Here is a 22599-nt window from a genome sequence, read left to right on the forward strand (position 1 = left end):
TGATTCAGAAGAGGATGGGGATAGCCAGGTCTTAGTTGGAAGACTAAACCAGGTTAACTTAAGTCTACATGGGAGTCTACATGGTCAGGGCCCATACAGACCCTCAAGCAGACTTAACAGGGAGTATAGAAGGAGAAGATCCAACTCAGGTGGATCTGATCATTCCAATGCTTCCAGAGGCTCACATGCCCCTACTGGGAGGAGGATGACTACCCCTCAGAGGAAGGAGCATGAGGCAAAGAACTGAGGGTCCAGAAGCAAGAATTAGAAGTTGCTTTGACCAGGGAGAAGCTGGCTCGTGCCAGAGAGCCTAGACAGAGTGGATTAGATTCCACTGGTGGCAGCAATATCCCTAAGGATAAAGACAGGCAATAGAAACCTAAGTAAGATTGTGCCCCCCTACAAAGATGGGGATGACATCCACATATGGATAACTGCTTTGGAGAGGGCCTGCAGAGTTCAGCAGGTACCTCAAAGTCAGTGGGCAGCAATCTTGTGGCTCTCCTTCTCAGAAAGAGGGAGAGATAAGCTCCTTGCTGTTAGAGATGAGGATTCTAACAACTACCCTGTCCGGAAGAGTGCTCTGATTGATTGGTTTGGATTAACCACTGAGCAATATAGGTTGTTGTTCAGAGACACCCAGAAGACACAGACTCAGGACTGGACTGATTTTGTAGAATGTGCTACTAAGGCTCTGGAAGGCTGGTTGCTGGGAAGTAAAGTTACAGATTTTACAGGATTGTACAATCTAATCATGAGAGAGCAAATACTTAGTAACTGTCAGAACCAGCGTTTACATCAGCACCTGGTGGACTCTGATCTGACCTCCCCCCCAATAATTGGGTAAGAGGGCAGACAAATGGGTCAGAACCAGGATTAGACCTAAAAATCAGGGTAGTGACCAAAAGAAAGATACAACCAAGCCTCAGGAGAAGGGTGGAGATAAATCAAAAGACAAACCCACAACAGGGCCCCAAAATCCTCTATGGGGGGTGGGTCCCAAACTCCTTCCACTGTAGCTAAGACACCTTATTGCCATGTCTGTAAACAGCCTGGTCATTGGAAAACTGACAGCAGTTGCCCCAAGGCCAGCAATAAGGAAAACATACCTCCAAATAATACTCCAACATCTCCTGTTACTACTAGTAGTAATCCCCCAGGTGGTGGGAGTGCCCCCAAGAATTTGGCTGGGTTTACTTGGGAAACACAGATGGACTCTGGCCTAACCAGGTCCCCTACCACAGCTATTCTTGTCTGTGAAAATGGCATGGGGTTTGCCAACTTCACTGCTTGTCCCAACACTTTGGGCAAGTACAGACAGGAGCCCCATATCAATGGCCAGAAAGTTGAAGCCTACAGAGACACAGGGGCTAGCATCACCATGGTGACTAACAGTCTTGTCCCCTCAAGGCAACTCTTAACTGGGTTCACCTATCAGTTGACCAACATTGATGGAGTGCAGACACATTATCCCATGGCAGTAGTTAATCTCAGCTGGGTAGATGTCACTGGACCCAAGAGAGTGGCAGTGTCTTCTAACTTGCCTGTAGATTGTCTGCTGGGGAATGATTTAGAGATCTAAGCCTGGGCTGAGGTAGAACTGGAAACCCATTCCAGAATGGTAGGCCTTCCCAAAAAGGTTAGTGGGGCTGTAACAGTTGCAGCCCCAGCTCAAGCTGATTTCCTCCCTGAGAAGTTTGGAAGGGTTGTGATGCCACAGCCCAGGCTCCAAGCAGACTTCCCTGAACAGGTTGGCAGGGCTGTGATGGCCACAGCCCAAACCCAGACAGAGTTCCTTCCTGAAAAGGTTGGAAGGGCTGTGATGGTCACAGCCCAAACTTAATCAGATTTCAGTGTTGTGAAGGCTGAAACTATGGATCACTCCACTCAGACAGAGAGCATTGGGGAGGAAAGAAAGTCTTCCTCCCACCAGACATTAGGACAGAAGCAGCCTCCTCAGGGAACTGACCCTACCCCTTGTGAAGGAACCGCCCCAGAGGTAGTCAGGCCTAGCCTGGCAGAGCCCCTGATGTCAGTGGACCCTTCCAAGGTGGGACCCAGTCTGGAGCAGGTAACCTGCCCCTCTCTACCCTGCCTCAGTCAGCCCAGGGCTGTGGAGGACAGGGAGGCCAGTGGACCCCAGGGGCACACTGTCCCCAGGAACCCCCCATCAACAGAGTAGTGGCACCAAAACTAGCAGCCCTAGCCAGGTGAAAATTCCTGAAAGTCCGGAGGGATCCCCCTTAAAATTAGTTAGGGACATCCCCCAGAGGTACTCTGTTGGGCACAGCCAAACCTGGGACCCGACAACCCTCTCCACCTTCTTTTCCACAGTTAATAATTGAAGAGCCCTTATACTAAACACCTCAGGGATCTCCAGATCCAGATCCAGATGTGGACAAGGTGGTGCTGATGCTCATTTGCCTGCAGACCCATGGAATGATTACACCATTGACCTCCAGTAGACAATGAGCCAGACCTTTACCCAGCAAAGCAATCACCACCAGATGATAATATGGCTTATGAACAGCTCATTGCCAGAGCAGCAGAGTATCATGGGGGTAGCATCACATAAAGAGACATTAGAGGAGGACTTTCTATTTGAAACACTACGCACAGGTCAAGTCAAACACTCCCTATGCTTGAAGGTATGATGAGGCATGCATATGATATCTTTAAAGACCCTGTCAGAGCATGTATTATAACTCCAAGGGAAGATAAAAAATATAAACTCTCACCATCAGAGCCTGTGTTTATTATGGAACAATTACCCCTTGACTCCCTAGTAGTGTCCAACGCTCGCGAAAGTGCTAACCTGCAAACCTCTGCGGATGCATCTTCCCCCAGATAAAGCATCCAAACTTACAGATGCCTCGGGGAAACAAGTAGCTGTTCAAGCCCCTAACCACTGACGCATCACAAACACACAGGACCTACTAGCTAGGTACGACAGGGCACACTGGGATGAGATGGAGCAACTGCTCCAATATCTCCCAGACAAACACAAAACTAAGGCACAGCAGTTAGTTGAAGAGGGGAAACTCATTTCTAGCTCCTCAAGGAGATGTGCTTTAGACGTAGCAGACACCGCAGCTAGGGAGATCAATACCAGCATTCTCCTCCGAAGGCGTGCATGGCTTAGGATCTCAGCTCGGTAGATCAATTCCAGCATTCTCATCAGAAGGCGTGCATGGCTCAGGATCTCAGCTCGGGGATCAATTCCAGCATTCTCCTTAGAAGGCGTGCATGGCTTAGGATCTCAGCTCGGGAGATCAATACCAGCATTCTCCTCAGAAGGCGTGCATGGCTTAGGATCTCAGCTCGGGAGATCAATACCAGCATTCTCCTTAGAAGGCGTGCATGGCTTAGGGTCTCAGCTCGGGAGATCAATACCAGCATTCTCATCAGAAGGCGTGCATGGCTTAGGATCTCAGCTCGGGAGATCAATTCCAGCATTCTCATCAGAAGGCGTGCATGGCTTAGGATCTCAGCTCGGGAGATCAATACCAGCATTCTCCTCCGAGGGCGTGCATGGCTTAGGATCTCATCTCAGGAGATCAATACCAGCATTCTCCTTAGAAGGCGTGCATGGCTTAGGATCTCAGCTAGGGAGATCAATACCAGCATTCTCCTCCGAAGGCGTGCATGGCTTAGGATCTCAGCTTGGGAGATCAATTCCAGCATTCTCATCAGAAGGCGTGCATGGCTTAGGGTCTCAGCTCAGGAGATCAATACCAGCATTCTCCTCCGAAGGCGTGCATGGCTTAGGATCTCAGATAGGGAGATCAATACCAGCATTCTCCTCCGAAGGCGTGCATGGCTTAGGGTCTCCTCTCGGAAGTTTCAGTCAGGATAATCTGATATGCATCAGCACAGCTCCTACCTTTATTCCAAATCAAGGGGATGGATTACCTGCTAGGTCCCTCCTATGGGTGGGACCCAGGAAGGGGGTGGTTACACTCCTTTCCTTTTGTCCAGTTTCGCGCCAGAGCTGGGGCTGGAGTGCCCCAGAACCAGTTTGATTGGAATTTGCCTGGGACACCTTGTGTGCCCCAGGCAGTGTCTAGTTTCATTCAACCCTCCCTGCTCCAATCCACTATCTCCTGTCTGGGGTGGTGTAGCACCTCCCTGTGACAGGAAACCTTTTGTCCAGGCCTTTCCCGGCCAAGTTTCGGTCAGCAGCAGGAGGCCAGACTTGTGTCGGTGCAGCAGCATCCATTTTGTGATGCTGAGACTCTGGTTAGGATTAACCGCGTTTTAAGTAAAGTAACATGTCTTCTCCCTCTAGAAGGGTGGAATGCTACCCCCGTCGCCAGAACTGGCGAGGGGGTAGTATTCCAAAGTGTATGACACCTTACACGACATGTTTTGATAAAGCCAAACCAAAGTTAGCAATAACTGCGAGGATTATAATGCAATTAAGAGTATATGGTATGGCAATATCCTGGAACAGCTATAAGGAAATGGTTCCGAAAGCTGCAGACAGGCTCAGCTCATGCTAGACCACCATCTCACATACAACCAAGCACTCTGACTCCAGGATTGATAAGGCCTGCCATAGGAGTGACGTATAGGTATATATGTGTCCAGATAGGTTTAGATATAGGTATACTATATCTAAGCAAGGGGTGATTACACCACCTTGCCCCAGCTGAGTGATCAGCCAGTTGTGTTGATTTAAATGGCCAGCCAGGGGTGGCAAAAGATATGCTGCAGCCCCTGGTAGGCCTTGGATGCACCTATGCCCTGAGCACATATAGTGCATTGTACAGGGGCTGATAAGGTGTCCAGTACCAAATTGGTGATGTACCTAAAGTACATGGATTTGAATTTAGAGAGAGAACAGCAGGCTGTGGGTCTGATTAGCATGCTCACAGCCACATTAAGTCGAAAACCAGTGAAGCAAAAAAGCAAAAATTGGGGTGACCATAGGAAAGCAGACCCTACTCTCCTACAGCTTCTCTATAAGGAACTGCACCCTGCTTTACTGGTCTGCTGCACTCTTGTCTGGGGAAGAATATCTAGGCCTGCAACTCTATCTTGAACCCTGGATCCCGAGAGACTCAGAGGGCTAGTCTGTTGGCCTCCTGATCTGAGCCTCTGGCTCAAAACAAGCTCCCAAGCAGCTCCTGGATTAGTCTTCAGTGCGTTCCTTGCTCTCAAATGGTGCTTACCAGGCCCTAGTCCCTTGATGTGGTTAAGTGGGCTCCTAAATCAAGCTTTTGAACTCTTCATGACTGCAAATAAGCCCATTTGCACTGGAATCCCACTGTTCGCACGGAACTTCAGGGTGGGCCCCTGCCGCCTATCTCCTTGCAGGGAAAGCATCAATCGATCTGGAAGACCATCAACGCGAAGCTCCAGCCTGACCGTCTGCGACACTCGACCTACTCTTCGTGCCATGTCCACCACCGCCATCAACACTCTTCTTACTCCCTGCGACCCTCTCCAATGCGAACAGGGCTTTTGGCTCAAAACTTGAGAGGGTAAAACCTTCAGCTGAACTAATCTGGGACTCTATCTAATTCACGCTCCATCGTGATCAGCTTGAACTTTTGACTTTGACCTGGTTCTGCATGACCAGATTGCCTCGGTTGGCGCTTTATGTTTTTAGGTGCTATATAGAAGTTTAATCTTTAAGTATTCATATCTCCGGTTCTACTTATTGGATTTTTGTCGTTTGGGTTTCGATTTGCTAATTAAACTGAGCTCTATTGTTCTAACCTGGTGTTGATTTTGTGTGCTGTTTACGCTGTTTTACTGCTTGAAGTGTTGCACAAATATTTACACATTGCCTGTAAATTAAGCCTGACTGCTCTGTGCCAAGCTACCAGGGGCTTGACCACAGTTTAATTTGGGGTTTGCTTGTGCCTTATCCTGACTAGGATTGTCAAATTCTGAAAAGGAGCATACAGTTATAACTAGATTCTTTCATCAATTATACTCAAGCATGTAATTAAACCTCATCTCCTTTGCAAACTATACAAAATATTATAAGATCCACCAAATCAGAAAATACAGTGCAGGGTCTTGAGATTTCTTTATTTCAATGTATTCTTTATTTGTACTCAAATGCATCAGCCCAGCCAACTCGTTTTGCCCAACATGGACTTCATCAGGGTTGGAATAGTCTTTTATAGAAGCTCACCAAGGTGCTATTTCTGTAATCGGATGTAGTATAGATATATAGGCAATCCGTTTGGTACATTCATGATTGATTTAATGCCTTCAATCCATATTATTGAAGAACAACAAATCGCCTATTCTTATTAAGAGATGCAATATCAATACGCTGGGTCTATTCCCAACAAACTGATGTAGACCTACCAGCCGCCCACACCTCCTCAAAACTTGTTCTGGCTCCCACTCTCTGGGAATTTCCCCCTTTGAGTCTTGATTCTTCTTTAGACCTCTTGTCTGGGCTGAAGTCGGGCTCACCTCTTGATCCATGTCCAGCCTCATGTCTCAACAAAATAGCTCCGGCCCTAAATGGTCTCATCAATCCTATTCTCAACTCCTCGCTGTCTTCTGGTGTAGTCCCTCGGGCTTGGAAGTGTGCTCTCATTCTTCCACTTCTAAAAAAACCAACCCTAGATCCTACCGTCCATGCCAACTACAGGCCAATCTCTCTCCTCCCCGCTCTGGCAAAAGTGGCAGAAAGACACGTGCACAGATCAATCTCTAATTTTATCGAGGAGAACCATCTGTTGCACAGCACTCAATCTGGTTTTCGTGCTAATTACAGCACGGAGACCGCGTTACTGGAAGTCACAGACGCCATCAGAGAGGTGCTGGATGTTGGAGGAAAGGCCAAGTTGGTCATGTTGGACCTGTCGGCGGCGTTCGACACCGTTCCCCATGACACCCTTCTATTACGACTCTGGGAGTGTGGTCTTCGGGGAACGGTGTGGAATTGGCTCAAATCCTTTCTAGCCGACCGCCGACAAACGATCTGGGCGCCCCCGCACTCCGCCGACATGGCACCTCTGGAGGTAGGGGTCCCCCAGGGGTCTATTCTTAGCCCCCTGCTTTTTAACATCTTTTTGGCCCCCCTGGCAGAGGTGGCGGAGTCCTTCGGCGCTCAGATCGTGTCCTACGCCGACGACACCCAACTCTTGTTTACATGTGGCAAGAATGAGGTGTTTGACAGGACTCTTATCAGAAGCTGCCTAGAGGCAGTTTTTGGTTGGTTTAGAGGGCACGGACTAAAATGCAACTCCGATAAGTCGGAGCTGCTTTTCTTTGGCTGCGCCACTGAACCAAATTGGAAATGCTGGTGGCCGCAAGACCTGTTTCCGCCTGTAAATGCGTCCATCAAAGCTAAAAAATTGGGAATCATTGTTGATAATGACCTAGCTTTTGGACCCCAAATATCTTGCCTTTCCGGGAAATGCTTCGGCATCCTTCGGATGCTCAGAAAATTTCTCCCCTTGATATCAATCCATCATAGAAGGGTCATTGTTCAATCACTCATTGGGTCCAGATTAGACTATGCAAATGCTCTTTATTTAGGACTCCCAAAATACCTCTTAATGCGTCTTCTAGTAGTTCAAAACTCAGCTGCCCGTGCCATCTACGGGCTCCCTAGACGTACTGGTGCCTCTGATCTGTTAAGAGAATTGCACTGGCTTCCCATAGCTAAGAGAGTCCTTTTCAAAAGTCTGACGCTGACCTTTAAAGCCCTACATGACATTGGCCCCAGCTACATCAGAAATCGCCTTGCTTTTTATAAACCTAATAGAGCTCTAAGGTCTGCCTCCTTGTCCAAAATGGTAGTCCCGACCATCAAACGCGCTAGACTGGGTGGCCGCTCTTTTGGCCACTGGCTCCTCGCGCTTGGAACGAGCTTCCCCTCTCTCTGAGACAGATCCCTAACCTTATGTCCTTCAGAAAGGCCTTAAAAACTTGGCTATTCACAAACTAGGGCCCCTGTTTTTCCTTATTTTCTGTTATGTTGCTGCCCCCTGCTGACCTCTTCGCCAAAGCGCCGGGACACTCCTTTGGAGTAGACGTTGCGCTATAGAAGAACATTTTTAACATAACATAACATAACGTAATCACCATCACATCCAGTCAGATAAAATCTTGAAAGGATTATTGCCTTTGATAAGTTCTAGCGTGTAGTCTCTTTGGGTATGCAAGGCCGTCTATCCGATCTGAGAGAGAAACGGCCTTGCATGCAACGGTGATTGCCTATATATATATCCTACATCTTATTACGGTAATAGCACCTTGGTGAGCGTCCCTGCCCCTTCTTCACTAATGATTGCTGTTCTTTTGTGGGCATAGGGTAGGCTTCAGTGAGCTCTTACCCCATCGTCAGCCCTGGTGCCACTGTGCCTGCTGCACTCACAATAGATGTGCCCATGTGCTCTGTCCTAGGAGCATTTTGCGCTTTGACCCCTAACCTTCGGTGCCCTGGGAGTTGGTTGCACTGGGCTGTTTACATTTATGTGCCCTGATGTGACTCCATCTGCTGGACTGCACCCCTCATATGAACCATACATTAGATGAGACCCTTTCAACTCTGCGAGCCGGAAGGGCCTCTTTGAAACCTGCTATGCAGAGAATAGATAGAAGAAACCAAAGCAAGAGAGACAATGGGTATATAAAAAAGAGTGAATGTTGTGGAAAAACAGCAAGGGCTAACAACAAAGGTTATGAAATGTGTGTGTTATTAGGGTGACCAGGTGCCCCAGATTTACCAGGACAACCCCAGTGTTTCAAATTACAAGACATTTGGCTCATGTCACTGTTTTCATAGGGGGCTAACTGAAAGAGGCACATTTTTATGTATTCCAGTGGAGGACTGGCTAGTTTCTGTTATCAGAAAGCAATTTAATTATCAGGTATGAAACTGAAATGAAATGAAAATGAAATGAAAAAGGGTTTTATTAAGCGCGACTGCTGCCCTGAGGCGTCCAGGCGCTAACAGACTAAGTCAATACCCTCCAGAAAAGAGTAAGCATGGAGTTAAACTGATTTATTAAAAAGGAAGGTTTTAAGCTGTTTGCGGAAGGTCGTCAAATTAGGATTGGATATTAGGTGAAGGGGAAGTGAGTTCCACATTTTGGCTGCATTGTAAGAAAATGACCGGCCTCCAGCTCTAGATCTCCGAATCCGAGGGACTACCGCCAAAAAGGCGTGGAGACAACGGAGCTGTTTTGTGGGTCGATAGGGGGTGATCAGCGTGTGATTAATTACTGGGCCAGATCTCCAATATGCTTGATGGGAGATGCACATAGATTTGAACTCAATTCTCTCCCTCACCGGGAGCCAATGTAGGGTTCTCAGCCCACGCTTCACCGATGTACTACGCGGCAGGCCAAGCAGTGTGCGTGCTGCGCAGTTCTGGGTCCGCTGGAGTTTTTGCAGACAGTAGTCAGGCGCCCCTAGATAAAGGGCGTTACTGAAATCCAGACGAGACTGGATGAGACCCTGCATAACTACCTGCTTGGCCTCAAAAGGAAGGAGTGGAAGGATTTTTTTCACCCTCCTGATGAGACCAAAGAAAGTCGCAGACAATTTAGTTGCTTGGATGTTAAAAGTCAGGGTTTTGTCCAACCACACCCCGAGAGTTTTTATATTGTCTCTGGGTGTGGGGGGGCGTGCCCAAACTAACGGCCCATAACAGCTCCAAAGTGGAGGGAGCTGATGGACCCATAGGCATCAGCTCGGTCTTGTCACCGTTAAGTTTGAGACACGACTGACCCTTATTCAGAGTGCTTAAAGGTGCACACTCTGCAAGTAGGGTGGAGAGTGAGAAAGATGAGAAGGGAGAGCAAGAGGAAACTCAAAGGTATCAGAGAACAGAGTAAAAAAAGAAGAAAGAAAGAGGGTGATGCAGACAGTGGTTGAGAAGAAGAGCAAATAAGGCAAAAATAAAGAGTGAGATAAAAGGAGACAAAGATGAGGATGAGAGAAGAACACAGACACTCTCTCACAGACACTCTCTCACAGACTCTCTCACAGACACTCTCACAGACACGCTCACAGTAAAATAAAATAAAAATCATACGTTCTTATATAGCGCCTTTCACCGTAAGGTCTCAAGGCGCTTGCTTTGGGAACCCGTCCTGGCCTTTCCCTGCGAGATTACCCCTACTGGTCATCCCCAAGGTGAAGACCAGGCATCCCATCGCGGTGGGGCCGTACTGGAGATTAAGCAAGCTATTGCCCAGAGTTGCAGAGTGTGAACCCACGATTCGAGTAGGCACCGAGGTGAGAATTATCAAGTCTGTGGACATTTTGAGCTCAAGGCCCTGCCGCGTCGGGGATTGAACCCTGGTCCCGGGTCTGACCTCTGCATCAGGGACTGCCTCCTCTAACCAGTGAGCCACACTTCTCCACAGTCCCTCACAGACTCTCACAAACACTCTCACAAGACACTCTCTCACAGACTCTCACACACACTCTCACAGACACTCTCAGACTCACAGATACTCTCTGACTCTCACAGACACTCTCTCACAGACTCTCAGACACTCGCTCACAGACACTCCATCACAGACACTCTCAGACTCACAGATACTCTCTGTCTCTCACAGACACTCTCTCACAGACTCTCACAGACACTCTCTCACAGACACTCGCTCACAGACACTCGCTCACAGACACTCTCTCACAGACTCTCACAGAGACTCTCTCACACACTCTCACAGACACTCTCTCACAAACTCTCTCTCACAGACTCTCACAGACACTCTCTCCCAGACTCTCACAGCCACACTCTCACAGACACTCTCTCACTCCCTCTCACATACTCCCTCTCACAGACTCACCCTCTCAGACTCACTCTCCCACTCTCTCTCACTGAGTGACTCACTCTCACTGACTGACTCTCTCTCACTGACTCTCGCAGACTCTCTCACAAACGCTCTCACTGGCTCGCTCACTGACTCACTCTCACTGACTCACTCTCTCTCACTTACTGACTCTCACTGACTAACTCTCTCTCACTGACTCACTCTCTCTCACTGACTGACTCTCTTTCTCACTGACACTCTCTCTCACTGACTGACTGACCCTCGCTAAAAGACTGACTCACTAAAAGACTGACTCTCGCAAAAAGATTGACTCTTGCTTAAAGACGGACTCACTCTCACTGACTGACTATCTTACTGACTCACTATCTTTCACTCACTGACTGACTCACTCTCATTCACTCTCACCTACTGACTCACTCTTACTGACTGTCTCTCTGACTTTCTCACTGACTGACTAACTCTCTCACTCTCACTGACTGACTCACTCTCTCACTCACTCTCACTGACTGACTGACTGACCTTCACCCTCCTGTTATTTATGCCCCCCATAACAAATAAAAACACAGCAAGTAACCATTGGGACAGGCAGATACAAGTTACCAGCATTGAAAGGATGAAAAAAAACTCAAGACGTTATTTTTAATACTTTTATAATATGGTCGTTTAGTTGTACATAATGCTTTTTTGGTCATATCTAAGGTAACAAAAATGCTTCTGACGCTTCTTTATTATAACTTTTCAGCATGCTCCAAACTTCTGTACAGCACAGCTTAAAGACATAGGTAAAGTCAATATCTCTGGCTAAACACTTATAAGTTCCCAAAGGCGAGACCTATTGCATTGCAAATGCTTGTTAGTAGTGCTCCACAGATAAAATTGCAGCGCTGTTTCGCCATTCATTGTAGATTTGCATACTTTGCTTCAATAGTAGGCGTGGTTTGGGGCGGGATGCTACACTGCAGGGGGTGCTTACAACTCTGAGCCGGTGCATAGAGTCTGCCAAGCGCATTCACTTGCTGTAAGCTACACAAGAGGGTCTCGGATATTAGGTTGTACCAAAAGAAAAGCGCTTTGTTTAAATTAACTCCCAATCTCTGCGAGGCTGATCGAATATCTCATGGGAGAATAGGGTGTAACAAGACATTCAGTGTACTCATCTGACGTTCGCGCTCTCTTAAAACTGGAAAATGTATTTTAAATAAAGGAAAGGGTTGGGATGCTGCAGAGGATATCCAAATTCTCTGCTGAGGAGCGCTGTGATTCTGTGCGTTCGCTTGTTCAAACTCTCTATTCTTCTTTCAGTGTCCTCCAACCCTGCCACACTCCGACATCCACTATAGCAATGCTTTGTTAACGTCACATTGGATCATTCTCCAGTAAGACGACATTACCCAACATTTCTACTTCTTTGAAAATATAATATACCCTTATGTTTGTCCCGAGTTGATAGTCTTTTCTCTTTTTTTAAATGAATGTTTTTATTTTGGTAAGTGCAAAGTACAATAAGAAAGTAAGAATACAAGGAACAGAAGAGCGGCAAAGCAAAACATAAATCAGGGCTAAGAGGACAAAAAGATGGCAAGCAATGCAGCAAAACTGCCAGCAATTACAAATTATAATACAGCGGGTACACAGTTCAATAGGACATAGTTGCAAGGGGACACTAGGTTCAGAGGATTATGTGCCTCTGTGGCCAGCAGGGGGTAGGTCAGCTCTAGGGGGCGTCCTGGCTAGGAGGCTGGAGACCAGCTGTCTAAAGGTGGTCTCCTACTTAGGCGAGACCCCTCACGTGAATGAGGGCCAGGCGTATTTTGAATACCAGTTGAGTCCACGTGAGAGGTAAGATAAGAGATGAAGGGGCAAGATATCCACCGGCCAGGATCCCTGGCAGGGGCGGCGCTAGGCGTGGCGTGGCCAGTGTGGGCAGCTGCCCATGGCACCGCGGCCTTCTAACTACGACTGGCCCCCCAGGAGACCATCATCCTTTTGAAAATGTGCCATTGTACCACTTACAGGTGGGAAACGCTCTCCCTCGGGGTGTGCAACCGTGGTGCAGCTCAAGTCAGAGTCCGGGCCGTGGGCTGAAGGGGAAATATGACCCCCGTATCCCTTTCAGTTGCAGCAGACTGGGCAGGGCAGAGTTTGTGGCCGTGATCAGCTTTCCTTTGCTGGCAACTCTTTCCCTTATCCTATTCACCGCATCTGCACGATAATTGCAGATGCTTGAACTGGTGTGAGGTGTGAAATGAGCCCTGCCCCTGCATGAATGAAACGCGGAGCATCCAGCAGGGCTCACAACATACAAGCATTTGCATGCAAGGGGTCTCGCATTTACGCGAGGTTGAGCTATTGGCATTGTAAATGACAATTGCTTTTATCTATGTTTTGGTTTTTAATACGTAAATAAAAGGCCTTGTCATTTACAGTGCCAATAGCTCTAAATCTCGCAATCGCGAGACCAATTGCATTGCAAATAAATGCTTGTTAATGTCCAGAAGAGGTCTGGGGCATTCATCTTTTAAAGTTCACAGAACACAGTCCTTTGCTGTGAAACATTAATGCTAATGGTGTCAGAAAGGCCTCTGAAATGTTGCTAAGGATGTTTCTAAAATTACAACTTTGGCATCAAATTAGTACACAGAGGGGGAGGAGCCAAGATGGCGGACAGGACGGACGCTTGAGCTCCCGGCTCCGCGAGCCGCCTGGCTTCTTTCGACAATCCTGCTCACTTCTCCTGACCTGCACCGCTCTAACACCGTGGGATACCGGCGCTGAAGTGACTGGCGTTCTCCCGACACCTTTGCCGGCGGATTTGGCAGCAGATTCGGTGTTTTCTCCGACTTCCAGCGCTTCCCCTGGTCCCTGTGTCGCTGGCTGCCGCTGGCCGCCGAGGGACGTGGACGGGAAGACGAGCTGGGGTACCGCTGATGGTCACGGGGGTGTAATGCGCTGGCCGCGCGATCGGGGTCGGACCCTTCTATCCGGGTCGGACTCCCCCTCGCGCTGACTGGGTCGTGTACGAAGCTGGAGGCTCCCGTGACTGGTTCTCCTCTGCCACTCTAACGAGGAACGGGCGGACTCCATTTTGATGCGTCTTCCCGCAGTGGACGGCCGGTTCTCACGATCAACGTGGAGTGCCTCTCCCTGTGCTGCTCCCGACTTGTGCTCGGAGCTCCCCCGGTGGCTGCATCCTTGCTTCCTTGGCTTATTTGGACACCCCCGTCTCGCTACTAATTGTCTGCAGTGGAGGTGAACATGGCGCCTGTTCTTCCTGTTGGGACGCGGGCTGACCCTGTGTACAGTGTACTTGCTTGCCCACATGCCCCGGTGCCATTGACAGTACCGGGGGAGCAGCGGGATGGTGAGAACCGGTGTTTGCAACTGAGTGACCCGACCCGTGGTGATGTCCTGGCTGCCCTAGTGGCGTTGAGGGTGGAGATGCGGAGCACTGCCCGGGCGCTGGCCCGGAGACTCGATGAGGCGATGACTACCACGGGACAGCCCCGGCTGGAGTATCCTCCACCGCCCCTGCTTCCTCCTGGAAGGGAAACAATGTTGCCGAGCGAAGGGACGGTGGTGCGGCGTCCTCATGGTTACAATGTAACGTGTCTGCTCATTGACGAGGATACAGTTGCGGAGACGCCCTTCACTTTGGAAGCTGTGATTCTGCCTACGAGCTCACTATCGGACCCCAGTTCCTCACTTTCCTTGCCGAATGTGACCCTAGCTGCATTTTTCACTGGAACAGTTGTGGCACGTTACTCCTGGTCTTGGGACCCTGCGGCACGATGCGTCTTCACTGTTCCCTTTCTTCGTGAGCGGCCATCTTGCTTCTTTGTCCCGGTTGAAGGTGACTCGCAGCAATGGACAGGCCTGGAACACTTCTGCCGGTCCGGACAGGGGTGATGGTATGATCGTTGTCGCTTTGGTTGGATCGGCTGGCGGAGGCCTGGACTGGCACACATTTTGCGATACTGGCTGAGTACTCTCTAATGTCCTGTTGTTTGCTACATGTCGCTGTCGAACTCTCCTTATGTTCACTTCTTATGCTGGGGGGAGGACTTGTGCTGTGTTGAGGTACTGGGTGGTATTGATTCGGCTCCACCGGGTTTACAGTTTCTGACATTGTGTTGTACATGGCGCAGGATGTAATGGCGGCGAGGGAGACCGGGAGTTTGGTTGTTGGGTGGGCTCCTCCCCGCTTTTCCCTTTCCCTTTCCTGGGAGTAGTTGGGTAGTATACTCTTCTTTCTCTCCCGGGACTTATGTGAATTGTGTCTCTTTTTCTCTTCCTTTTCCCTTTTCTTTCTTCTTCTCAATCTCTCTTCTCTTACTGCATTTCGGGTTTTTTGGGGAGATGAAACACTCTGCTAGGGGGGGGGGGCAGGCCGTAGCCTCTGCATGTGTGTAGGGTGGGGGGGTACATTTTAGTTGGTGTTATTTTCTATGGTGCCTTTTGTTCTTTTCTAATGTTTTCTTTCCTAGGCCCGTGTTAGGCAGACTGGGGGATGGATGGTGGCGCGGTGTTGGTTGGGTATGTTGCGTCCGCTTTTGGGGTGTGCATACTGTGTGACCGTCCTCTGGCTGGGACTTGCATGTTGCGAGTAGCACTGATCGATCCGAGTGTTTGCTGTCGAGTCCCACCTGCATGGCCCTAGTTTTTTCTTCCTGCTTGTATCAGTGCGGAATAGTACGACCTGACTTTAATTGTCGCGATGAAAACCTTAAAATTAACCTTCACCGATCCTGAGACATGGTAATGTGATAATTACAGTGTAACCCATTTAATGCTTGCCTATAACGAATGATATTACTGTGTCGCCGTAAAGTCGCATTGATGCACAGATGTTTTCGTGGCCGGCCGGAAGGTTGTAGGCCCGTATTTGTTCTGACTTGAAGCACAATAAAGGTTTTCAAAAAAAAAAAAAAATTAGTACACAGAGACAGACACTACTGGGATGGCTGCTTATCTAGAAAGACATTTTTTGGGTAGTTTGGGTGCCGAGGATTTGGATGTTGATGAATGTTTGTGGCAGCGGTGTTAGACGCTGTCCATGATGCTGCTTGTGCTAACCCAGGAGTGGTGCAAGTTCACAAGGACTTCACAGATGGTCTCCCCTGGGACTGGTGCGTAAGTGCTGAGATGTTTGGGTGTGCTCAAGTGGATGCAGAGCTAGCTGTGCCTCTGGGTATGGTTGTGAGACCCGATTCTTTTGTTCTACTTGGTAAGCCGAGACCGTGCTTGTTGAATATTCACCCAATGGGAGTGGTGAGATCCGCATTGCTGGTCTGCCTGAAGTTATGATGCTGCCGACTGTAGCGTGTCTGCTGAAAGTGATGGCGTGACTAGTGGAACTATAAAGCCAAATAAGAGAAAGTTATCTTCCGACACCACAGTCTTCGTGACTAAGACCAGTAACACTGAAGACTCTGAGACTCACAGCAGTAATTTCTCCTTTCAGAGCGTTATTGCTGCAGATGGAGTGAAGCCAAGAAGTAAGCACATTACTAAGGTACGAACAAAGATTAATGTTTTTCATTTGTATTAACTGTTCCTCTTTTGCAGCATTTGAAAATGCATCTTCTAGTTTTGATGCTTTTTGGTTAGTTTTTTCTTGTAGGTTGTTATCTTCGGTTGAAAGGGAATGATGTAGTGTATGACCTTAATGCTGCAGTTTGCATTTCATTACCATCATTTGCTTATCCTGGAAAATCTCCAGGGTGTAGGAGGTTTGCTGTTCCAGAGTTCTTTCTTCAGCTTCTGGGAAGTTGTCGCTCTGTGGCGATCTGTGGTCCTGTTTCTCTGCTCTTCTTGTAGTAGCTCCTATCAGAGCTTCATCCATCCGCCAACTATAATAAGATGCCAGGCATCACCCAGCACACAACACAGACTATGACGGGCTAGTTAGAGCATGGAAAAAGTTCTCCGGACAAATCAGGCTGTGAATGTAACCTAAGGGCTTAAGATGAAATGAAGAGCTTACCTCCTTCCTGAGTGGCTCCAGACTGCTGTGTGCAGACCCGATAGCTGGCAGCACCCTGGAGTATGTATGTACAAATCAGATTATGTTGGAAGTAACCTGCAATATATAGTGGCAGGCAGCACCCTGCCATAGAGTAGGATTTCCTGGGTGTGAAGGGCGGCTGATTCTGATTGGGTGCTTGATAATTTTCCAGAAACTCATGTTCTTGATTGTTCATGTTTGTCAGTAGTTAATGAAACACGCCCAGGCGTTTTATCTCTTCAGTTGACAGAAGCTGCAATAAAAGTTTCTTTGTCGTTGCAAAAAAATATGAAGGGCCAACAAGCCTCTGTAGTTCAAAGAATGGAAGAGCTGGGGAACTGTCATTCATCTCACTGCTAAGCAGAGCCATGTCCTGCTTCATCCTCCGTCAGGCCTCTGATTTTGACCAACATCGCTGAGAACACTGGGACTTTAGAGCCCATCCTTTTAATGAGAAAAACAAAACTACAAGTCCCATAAGCAATAGTGGTGGAAGGTGTCATGCATGACCTGGAACAACATCCGATTCAGCACATTCAGTTCCATTTTTTAAGCATTTGACACAATATTGAAATCATAACCTTTGTTTGTTATGGTCATGAGTCACCAGAATACTAAAAACATGTCTTTTATTTTCAAGGTCAATAAAGTGATGGTCACCTGCTTGGAAGCTCTGTTAATTCTTCAGTATTTGTCATTGATCTCCACATGTGGCTGGTTTGGGTCTGCCCCTTGCATCGATCCCGATAACTCGCACAGGTAAGAAGCTTGTAGCAGCAACATGATAACCCTGTACTCATCTGTAAGAAGTGCGCTCCGAGGCAGGTATCCGATCATTTTTGTGAAACAAGGAAGGGCCAATATCTGTTATGTACATTTGTTAAAATAAAACAGTCAAATCACAGTATACTGTTCCGCAGGTTCAGTCCCAGCGACATTATCTGTAACTGAACGCAGACACCCTAGGAAGCATGTGCTTTTAAGTCAAGTTGCGTTCACTCACCTGAAGGTGACATGCTCCGTCATTGGGCCATACTCCTCACCAGACAGGCGCTACACTGCCTGGTGGGCACCACCAGAGGGCACTTTGTCGGAGATCTTTTATTAAGTACACCGGATGAGCATAGTAGGACAGAGGATGTTGTGTCATGAGATGTGAGATTGGTGAAGTCTGAATATAAGATCAACTATTGACCAGTTGCCACAATATAGTTAATGTGATCTTCCTGGTCCATGTTGAGATTAAAAACAGTGGCAGAGAAATTGAGGAACTAATGGCCCCTATCACTGTGTGAAAGTGTCGATCACCTATGGACCTGCTGGTAAGCTGGGGTCTGTACTTCAGGTCAACTTTTTCATGCCTTGTGTAGTCATGGAGCAATCTGTTGGCATTTCATCAGGAATAAATATGTGAAAACCGGTAAATGTGACCTAATCTTCTCCACAGCGTGAGGAGTTCTGTAACTCAAAGCCTGCACCGTGCATAGGTGATAAGGTGCCTATTAACATCTCATTACCAGAGGTGAGCACTATCTAACAGAGTGCACTAGATACGGTAACCCTCCTAAAATTCACGACATATTGACTTATCCAATACCGAGGACGCCCCATCAGAGGGCAACTGGTTTGAAAAGCACATGCTTCCTAGGGTGCCTGCGTTCAGTTAGAGGTAATGTCTGTGGGACTGAACCTCCAGAACAGTATACCGTGAGTTGATTTATATGAAGAATGGGTATACCGGACTGTTATTTTCCTCAGCATCTCTTGTGCTATGTAAAATATAACACAACACACCTGGAGGCCAACAAATCTACCATACATTTAATGCAAAAATTGCAAAAGGCCAAGCAAACTAACAAGTGACAATTGTCTTTGCAATGGACGAGAGCATCCACCCTAAAGCAAGTTGGAGTATATAATGCTAATACTACACAATGTATTTTTAATACATGTCAATGAAACATGAACACGTGATAGAAACAGTTACTGAAACAACCCTAATGAGTAGGAGGCAGGCAGGATCTTCTCTCGAGAGGAATGTGAGGAGTCCGTGAGGTGCAGATAAAAGATACACAGACAAGCTGCAGAATTAAAAAAGAAAGTTGTGGACTACCCTAACTTTTTTAAATCACCCTTGCACATCTACACACACTTCCCTTCCCCAAATCTCCCGCTAGGGCCCTCACACCCACAGCACCATACGGCAGGAACAAAAGATCCCCGCCAAAGAGCCCCTTTATGTATTGCACCGCCGACCCGACGAGGGGCGAGCCCATATGATGAAGCATGACACCTAGCTTGCTGGGTGTGTGAGGTCTCTAGTTCCGAAAGGAGGATTCCCCTTCTGTGTACCTTCACTCACTTAGTTTTTACAACTGTCTCTCCCTTATATATTTGTTGTTTAAATTCGGGGGAACTGTGCATTCAATTTCTTCTTTGAGATGTGACCATGCTCATGGTTCCAGATGAGGACCAGGAAGCTAAGAGTGAACCTGTCCCTGACCTGTCCGACAATCCAAAAGATGGGTCAGTGGAAGGTGCAGTCTTGTAAGACACCCTACCTGCCCATCAGGAGATTGATTGCAGGCAAGTCCTAAATCAGTTTGCAGAGCGCTTCTTTTGGACCTCTCGCCAGACTAGCTGGTGTATCCATGATGTGGACGCTGATGAAAGCCTACCTTTCGAGAATAAAACATACAGGCAGACTGAACATGTGAAAGAGAGCATCAAAGCTGAAGTAAGCATGATGCTGGAATTGGGAGTTCTAAAGCCTTCTGAGAGCCATTGGACCTGCCCAGTTGTCTTAATCTCCAAGCCTCATAACCAGGATGGTAAGAAAGAAATGAGGTTTTGTGTGGACTATTGGGGCGTGAATGCTGTGATCAAAAGTGATGCATACCAAATTCCATGATTGTGGGCTGATCTGTTGGACATGTCCCACAACTAAGAGAAGGTTTAAATAATCACTTGATTTATTTGTCTTGGGTTAAAATAATAGTCTGAGACCATTGTTTTTGAATAACATTTATTACCCAGGTCTTTTGACTTTTTGGGTCACCCCATTCTCTTAATGGTTACCAAATTCCATGGGCAGATGAACTTATTGACAGGTTGGGAGCTACCAAGTATCTGAGTATGTTCGATCTCACATCAGAGTACTGACAGATAGGTCTGACTCCAGGAACAAAAAATATATCTGCATTTTCAACCCCAAATGGGTATTATCAGTTCACTGTAATTCCCTTTGGTTTGAAACAGGCACCTGCCACTTTTCAAAGGTTGGTGAACTAAGCCTTGCTTTATTGGAATCTTTGAGTGCAGCATATCTACACAATATTGCTGTCTTTAGCTCCACCTGGCAGGATCATCTGATCCACCTTAGGAAAGAACTGGAGGCTCTGAGAAGTGCAGGCCTCATTATCGGCACTAGTTGCAGTCTTTTAGATTGATATGCCGGAATGCCAAAGTAAAGAGTTAGTGTAGTCAATGTGAGAGATGACTAAGGCTAAAGCAACTTGGGTAAGAGCTTCAGTAGTGGGAAATCTGCTGTTCCCCAGTAATGGGGTATCTTTCATAGATTCACATGCTTGAATCATTCCCCGTCGTTGAAGTGGGATTCCCACGGTACATGGAATAGCAATATAGCAATAGCATAGCTAAAGGAGCAATAGGAAGTATTGTAACATGTACGTTAATAGGAAAAAACTTGTCACTTTAATAACTTGTCCAAGTTACTAGATATGGTACAAACTCCAGCCAATCAGGCAACAGCACCCTCTGGAACCTTCTCCTCAGAGGCTCAGGCTCTCAGATTTTCTACTGCACGTCGTGTGAAGGGAGTCTCCCTGAGCTCTGCTCAGTACCTCTACCTTTTCACTTCAGAAACTCTTCAGAATAGCTTCACTGCTTTGTCTACTACAAAGAGGTCACTCATCAGACACTATGAGTCTTGTGGGAAATTCTGGCTTCATTCCGAAGACCCCCACAAAAAGTGTATCTACTGCCTCCACCCTGAACATCAGGTGAGAGATTGTAAAATCTGCAGGATTTTTCCTCAAAAGACTTTAAGAGACAGAGAGGGAGGTCAACTTCTGTGGTTACAGAAACTCAAGACTAAGGATATCAGATGTTGAGAGTGATTCCTCTCTCAGGACTGTCATCTCTAAGAAGAGGGCTTGTGAGGCGGAGATGGTATCTGCTAAGGCTAAGGTGCTCAAGAAAGACCACACCTCTACTCATGAAGGCCAGACTTATTCCTCCAAAAGGGCTCCTGTTCCTTCTAAGGGGTACTTATGCCCTCTACGCCTCCGAGATCTAAGTATCAGGCATCTAAGTCTCTTCCTGAGACAAATTTGCCTAAAAAATGGGTTCCTCGTCGACGATGACTTCCGTCGCCACTGCTACGACGACGACTTCCACCTTCTCTTCTCCTCAACCTACATTGATTATGTTGTCAGCGTTCTCTCCGCCGACGTTTGTCATGGTGTCGGTGAAGCCTCGCTCGTCTGCCACCTCCCTCACTTCGTCGTCATAGTCCTCGCAACACACAATAGATTTGCGTGCGGCAGAGGCCAGAGCTCAAAAGTCAGGATACCAGATACAAGTAGGTGGTAACTCAGGGCAGCGGGAAACGCCTGTTGTCCGTGGAGGGGAAATTCCCATCCTAGAAATCTACATTAAAAATTAATAGTATTCTATTTTCAATATCTTTTTGGTGCCAGTCCATATGACTTTAATGTCTGCTTTTGGGATCCTATGTTACAAGTCCATAGGGTACATGTATCCTTTCTGAGCTTAATAAAATGTTGGAAATTCTACAAATCCTCACTCATAGATCCAAGTACTCTCAGGCTACCATTCTACACTCTGCTCTGTCTGAAGAACAGCTCAACACTTTCAAAATTCTGCAATTCTGCATTGATATGGCTTGTAAATATTTTTGGGGATATTTACATGTATTAACTATTTAATTGTAATACTATAGGTGATTGAAATTACGGACGAAGAAAGCAAGATTTAGCACCTGCCAACTGACTGTAAGCGCCATAAGAAGGTTAATTTTGAAAAACTGATTGACATCCAGCGTTCTAAGTTTAAACAATTTCCAAAATCTAGGTGTGGCGAGGAAGTGGGAGCTGAGGAAGGTACTATACATGTAAGTGAAGTCTCTAATTTTTCATTTCATTAACCGAGAGCAAAGTCCTATCTGTCCACACAGCATCAGAGATAATGCCAGAAAGACCAATCACAACATCCTCATCTGAAATATTATCAGAAAGACAAATTGCCTCAGCATGACAGAATAACGTTCATCTAAAGCACGCATGATCTAAAGCATCATGTAATTCCAGAGTGGAAGCACACACTGCATAAAAGAAAGATATAACAAAAGGTTTCTTCTGCAGGCCATCAAAGAAAAGACACTGAAAGAAGACTCCGAAGCTGACACGCTACCAACCAAAAGATTGGAAAATCACCTTTGTTCAACAACCGTTTTTAAGCAGTTACGCAAGTTTGAGACTATCTGCCTCGGGATACAACACTGCGACCCACTCTGATCACTCTGGCGAAAACCTTAAAAATTCAGCCCTTTATTGTGTTCATGACCATCTCAGATTGTTTCCTTTTTATTGTGTACTGTTCTGTAATTCTATGTAAATTGCCTCAACATTATCTGTTGTGAAGGAGTGATATGTAAAACTGTTAAATATAAAAATAGATTAAATGAGCACCGTTGCGCTATAGCTAATGTAAATAAATCCTCGTCTTCAGAACTACAATCCTTAACCTTCCACCAAACATAGAAAGGGTAAAAGGAACTGATGTTCT

The 22599-nt window shown here is 47.1% G+C and overlaps 2 protein-coding genes across 2 annotated transcripts in view; both read left to right on the plus strand.

Moving 5' to 3' along the window:
* LOC144805857 (uncharacterized) overlaps positions 1-22599 on the plus strand; it is a 303652-nt gene that overhangs the window by 181490 nt on the left and 99563 nt on the right. The window lies entirely within an intron of this gene.
* LOC144805858 (uncharacterized) overlaps positions 1-22599 on the plus strand; it is a 2350900-nt gene that overhangs the window by 9775 nt on the left and 2318526 nt on the right. The gene's annotated exons all lie outside the window — the stretch shown is intronic.

This window comes from Lissotriton helveticus, assembly GCF_964261635.1.
Source record: "Lissotriton helveticus chromosome 1_1 unlocalized genomic scaffold, aLisHel1.1 SUPER_1_unloc_3, whole genome shotgun sequence".
NCBI classification, from domain to species: domain Eukaryota; kingdom Metazoa; phylum Chordata; class Amphibia; order Caudata; family Salamandridae; genus Lissotriton; species Lissotriton helveticus.